The following is a 6,277-nucleotide window of genomic DNA, read 5'->3' on the forward strand; positions in this document are numbered from 1 at the left end:
CACACCGTTCGACCTCTTTCTGTATAGGACGTCATCGATGAACTGGTACATGGTAGAGCGACGGGCTACTTTTTCTGCTTCTTCCTGCTCTTCAGGAAGTTCCCCTGTTTGGAGGAATCGGACGGTATGCTGTGCACATGTTGGAGCCTGGGGCTCGACGGCGAGGACTAAAGGCATTTCCTCCGCTATAGGAGCGGCTGTCTCGACGGCAAGAGCTTGACGCTCCGCCGGAGCTAGCCGTCTCGTGGCGGGCTCAGTGTCCCCGGCAACATCCTTGCCAGCGGCTTTGGGGAGCTCGGCGGGAAAGTACTTGCCGAGTCCTGATTTCCTCCTCTTGTTCTGCTCTGTTGATGGATCAACGGATGGCTGAGTTAGCTGGAGCACAAAGGTACCCGGTTCCACAGGTAGCTTGAGGGCAGCACATTTTGATAGGTAATCGGCGATATTGTTCTCCGCTCGGGGAACGTATTCAGCTTGTATACCGTCGAAATGCTCTTCCAGCTTTCTCACTTCATCGACGTAGGCCTTCATCAACGGGCTCTGGTAGTCCTTGTTGAATTTCTTGACGACGAGCTGCGAGTCGCCCCTGACGATGAGCTTCTTGATTCCGAGGTCCGCCGCGATCCTAAGACCGGCAAGCAGCCCTTCGTACTCTGCCGTATTGTTTGTTGACACCTCCCTGGGGAAGTGCATCTGGATCACGCACTTGAGGTGCTCTCCGGTGGGCGCGACAAGCAGTACGCCAGCCCCGGCGCCGTGTAAGGAGAAAGCTCCATCAAAGTACATGATCCAATTGCAACTTGCCTCCTTGCCGGGGAGAGCAGTCTCTTGGGCTTCTTCGTCGGGCGTTGCGGTCCATTCTGCAATGAACTCCACCAGGACTCAGCTCTGAATCGTCGAAGTACTTTCAAACTTGAGGCCAAAGCTGGACAACTCCAGTGCCCATTCCACAATTCTTCCCGTTGCATCTGGATTGTGCAATATCCGTTGCAGAGGGAGGCGAGTGACGACAGTGATCTCGTGTGCCTGGAAGTAGTGACGCAGCTTCCTCGAGGCCATAAGAAGGCCGAAGAGCAGTTTCTGCACGCTGGAGTACCTTGATCTAGCTCCCTGCAGGAGGGAACTAACAAAGTAGACCGGGTGCTGCATCATTTTATTCTTCGGCGACACTTCAACTGGCTGTGTCGTCTCTGCATTGGTGGTGTCGGGCTTTGTCGCTGCCATTACCTTGTCGTCAACCTCTCTCTGCGCCACTAGTGCAGCGCTGACCACCTGGTTCGTTGCCGCCAGGTATAGCAGCAATGGCTCCTGTGGCCTAGGCGCAACTAGTATTGGCGCGGAGGAGAGGTACTTCTTCAAATCTTGCAATGCTGCTTCGGCTTCTGGCGTCCACTCCATCGGGCCCGCCTTCTTCAGGATCTTGAAAAAGGGAAGGGCGCGCTCGACAGACTTGGAAATGAATCTGCCCATGGCGGCGACGCAACCAGCAAGCCAACACACATCCTTGATTCGCTTGGTGCTTCAATCTGCTCTATAGCTTTGATCTTGTCCGGATTGGCCTCTATCCCACGCTGTGACACAAAGAACCCGAGAAGCTTGCCGGACGGGACGCCAAAGACGCACTTCTCAGGGTTCAACTTGAGATTGATCTTGCGCAGGTTTGCAAATGTTTCTTGCAAATCCGGTATGAGGGTTGCCCTGTCCTTGGTTTTGACCACTATGTCATCCATATAAGCTTCCATATTTCTATGGAGCTGGGGTTCAAAACCAATCTGGACTGCCCTTGCAAACGTCGAACCAGCACTCTTCAGCCCGAAAGGCATCCGCATGAAACAATATGTACCACATGGGGTGATGAATGCTGTTTTCTCTTTGTCTTCTCTTGTCATGAAGATCTGGTGGTAGCCAGAGTAGGCATCGAGGAATGAAAACAGATCACACCCAGCTGTGGAGTCAACAATCTGGTTGATGCGCGGCAATGGGAAGGGGTCCTTAGGACAAGCCTTATTGATATCTGTGTAATCAATACACAGCCTCCACTTCCCATTAGCCTTGCGCACTACGACCGGATTGGCCAACCACATTGGATGGAGCACTCCTCTTACCAAACCCGCTGCTTCTAGTTTCTGGATCTCCTCTGTGATGAACTCTTGTCGTTCCAAAGCTTGCTTTCTGACCTTCTGCTTGACGGGCCGCGCATGAGGACAGACAGCAAGGTGGTGCTCAATCACCTCCCTGGGAACGCCGGGGATGTCAGAAGCTTGACATGCAAACACACCGACATTCACCCGCAGGAAGGTGACGAGCGCATCTTCCTATTTGTCATCAAGGGTGGATCTTATGGTGAAAGCCCCTCCCGTGCCGTCCTCATTGACAGAAACCTTCTTGGTTCCCGGTGGTATGTCCCTGGGCTTCTTGTTTCCGCCGGTGGAGCTCTCTGGCACGTCCTCGATGGGAGTGCTACACTCCGGAGAGGTGCGCTTGCCGGAGTGGGTGTCCAAGGTCTCACCGGTCTTCTTCTTCTTCTTCCTCCCGGGGTCCCAGCGGCAGGAGCAAGTGCCCTAGTGGCGGCAGCTGCTGCAACTGCTTACTAGTATAGTTGGTCAGCGCAAATTAGCGCATCTTTCTTATCGGAGGGGATGGTGATGATCGTCACGGGTCCTGGCATCTTCAGGGTGTTGTAGGCGTAGTGTGACGCCGCCATGAACTTGGCCAGCGCTGGGTGGCCAAGGATCCCGTTGTAGGGCAAGGGGATCTTGGCAACATCAAACACGATCCTCTCTGTCCTGTAGTTCAGATCGCTTCCAAAAGTCACGGGCAGCGTGACCTTTCCTTAGGTTGGCTTCTTGCCGGGTTGACCCCCTGAAACGTGCCCGTCTCTTTGAGGTCTCCATCAGGAATCTACAGTTTCTCGATCATGGCAGGCGAGATCAAGTTCAGACCGGCCCCGCCATCGACTAGCATCTTTGTCACCTTGAGGTTGCGTATTGTTGGTGAAACCAACAATGGCAAGCACCCGACCGCAGTAGTGCGATCAGGGTGATCCTCAGTGTCAAAAATGATAGGTGTGCTGGACCACTTCAGCGGCCTTTGGGCATCAAACGACGGCTCTGCCGCTGTAATCTCTCGCGCCCACTGTTTAAGCTGGCGGTGAGAAGTATGCAGCGAGGCGCCGCCGTCGATGCACATGGCCTTTGTAGCTTTCTGAAACTCTTGGTCGCCGGATTCGTCGTCCTCTTCGTGATCGTCGTCTTCTGGCTTTTTGTCACGGCCCCGGCGGGCCTCTCCCGTTGTTTATCCTTGCCGCGACGGCCCGCCTGGTCGTCACGCTTCTTGCCGGACCCCTTAGCACTGTCTTGGCCCTTCTCCTTGTCCCGCCTCTCATATTCAGCCCTCTGCTTCTCAGCGAGGAGCTCAACCTGTCGGCAGTCTTGGAGACCATGGCCTTTGGTGTGATGGATCTTGCAGTATCGCTTGTCGGAGTTTCCTGGCTTCTCGGCAACCACCAAGGCCCGACAGGCGACACATCCGGCAATTTCCTTGCCGGGGTCATCTGCCTTGGTTTTCTTGGTGGAGCCGGTGTCATCAGATCCCTCGACGGCAAGCACGGCTTTACCTTTGCGCTTCCTGTTGCGGCGCCGGCCCTTCTTCGCCGGGGCGGCAGTATCTTCATCTGAGGAGTCGGTTTCCACGCCGGCGTCTTCGCCGGGGTACTTCCTTCCCTCTTCAGCCCGGGCACATCTGTCAGCAAGAACATAGAGTTCTGCTACATCTTTCACCTTGTTCATTGCCAGCTCTTCGCGCATCTTGCGGTTACGCACGTTCTGATGGAACGCGCTGATGATGGCGGCAGGGTGAACATCGGGGATATTGTACTGTATCCGGCTGAACCTCTGTATATACTTGCGGAGACTCTCGCCTCCCTTCTGGGGAATGACGTGCAGGTCGCTCGCTTGGCCATGGGCTTGGTGGCCTCCAGTAAAGGCGCCCACAAACTCATGGCACAAATCCGACCAGGAGGAAATAGAGTCTACCGGCAAGTGCATCAACCATGACATGGCGTTGGGTTTAAGAGCCAACGGAAAGTAATTCGCAAGCACCTTATCGTCGCGGGCTCCGGCAGCTTGCATCACAATGGTGTAGATGCTGAGGAACTAGCACGGGTGGGTCTTGCCGCTGTACTTTTCGCCCATGTCAGGTTTGAAGGTGCGGTGAGTGGGCCACTGGAACTGCCGCAGCTCATGGGTAAAAGCCGGACAGCCTACCTCGTAAGGTCGGCCTCCAGGGCTCTTCGGTGCCGGGTGGTTCACAGCAGGCCCTGCTCGCCTGTCTGACTGGTGGTGCGCTCCGCGCCGGCGCTCGATAGTGGTTCGAGCGTCTTCATGTTCTCGTTCCCGAAGGACATGGCGCTGGTCACAGTGGGTCCGCGGGTCGGACGACGTTATGGAGATTTCGTCGCCCATAACGTCGTGACGGGCTGGCGTCTGCGGTACCGAGCGAGGAGGAGGCGAGTGCACGGTGGTCGCGGCGCCGCCAGCTTTCCTGCCACTGGTGCGTGGGACTCCGTCGGAGCATCGACTCGGGGGCTCCACCGGACTCAGTTCGTCTTTGTTGGCCACCGCAACATGGCTTCGGATAGTGGCTCTCCATTCGTCGAGTTTCCCTGTAGTGGGAGGAAAATCGAGGAGCAACTGCGCGCGTGCCAGGGCTTCTGCTGGCGTTGGTGGCAGCGAAACCTGCACGGATCGCGACACGCTTTGAGTTCTGACCATGTCAGAAGGAGCTCTATCACGACCCCGCGGTCGCATGCCATCTTCACCAGCGCCTCGGCGAGCGGGCAGGTCTTCTGCCTCCCGGGAGTGGCGCTCGGGGCTCTTCCCGCGGCGACGCCCGGGGTCTTCGGCGTGATTGCGCCGTTCGTCGCGCGCCGCTTGAGAGGAGCGCACCATCGGCACCGGCGTGGGAGTCTTGGAGGCCCTCGCATCGCCTTCGGGCAGGGTGGTAGCGATCTTGGAAGGCCCCGCGCCACCCGCGGAGGGCCTGGCTCCGTCTTTGGATTTGGCGGTGTCCGGCCCGTTACCAGGCGCACGAACATTGCCGCCTCCCAAACTCCGGCTGCTGGGACGGTGTTGGTTTTTGCGAACGGCGCCCCGGGTCCTTTCTGCGACCGGTCCGCTGCTCGCCTGCATCGGGACGGGATGTCCGGCTTCCGACGGTCCAACCGCCACCGTCGTCTTCTTCTTGGGCGCCATGACGATGAAGAAGCGTTGAACTAACTGCTAAAGCCGATTCTCACAACCGCGCCCCCTACCTGGCGCGCCAAAGATGTCGGTGGGAACGACACCTATGGGATCACAAGAATCCCTACTACGGTTGCGGGGCGCGGGGTCATGAGAAGAGTGGATCAAACAGATAGCACACGGTTCGTTTATCCAGGTTTGGGCCGCGAGGATGCGTAAAACCCTACTCCTGCTTTGGTGGATTGTATATCTGTGTTCTTGAGCTAGCTATGGGGCGTGAGGAGCTCCAAAAAGCCGAATCCTCCTCCTGGTCGCCTCGGGCCTCCTTTTATAGGAAAGGGGTTGCCACAGTGGCACACAGGAGGTGGAAAGGGTACAGTGATGTGAGGTTATCCCTTGCATTACATGACAAGGCGTATTTAATGCGTCTTGCCCAGGTGTCCTTGCTTTATCGGGGACGGGGGAGAGCCCTGTCTCGTTCGTCGCCGCTCCCTCTCGTGTCGACACGCGCCCTGGCCAACGGCGCCCGCGGTGCCATGTAGGCAGGCAGGCAGCTGAGGTGGCACAGTGGTGGGTCTCTGCGAAGATCCGCATGCCGCCACGCAGGTGCCTGCCCAGCTGGTTGGGTCGGCAGCTGCATGCGAATGACGGTGGAGGTTTGACTGGCGTGGGCCTGATGGTGGCCCTACGGGTGTTCTTGGCAAGGGCCTTGCCAGGGCCCCGGCAAGGGTCTTGCCGTGGCGCCTGCTGTCATCCCCGGCAAGGCTCTTGCCGGGGGCCTTGTGGTCCTCCTTGGCTGGGATCCCGCTAAGGATCATCATCTTCTAAAGGGTGTATCTGATCTTGAATGTCTTCACCAAGATCCGCATGCCACCACGGGGATGTCTCCCGAATCCTTGCCCCATGGGGGCAATGGACTCAAGGGTGACTCACTCCGTAGGTGTGGGGCGAGCTGCCACGGCAAGGGTCTTGCCGGGTTCGCTAAAACCGCCTCCCGGCAAGGATCTTGCCGGGGGGAGTCCGCATCGTCCCCTTTG

The sequence above is a fragment of the Triticum dicoccoides genome, chromosome 7A (genome assembly GCF_002162155.2).
Source record: "Triticum dicoccoides isolate Atlit2015 ecotype Zavitan chromosome 7A, WEW_v2.0, whole genome shotgun sequence".
In the NCBI taxonomy this organism is placed as follows: Eukaryota; Viridiplantae; Streptophyta; class Magnoliopsida; order Poales; family Poaceae; genus Triticum; species Triticum dicoccoides.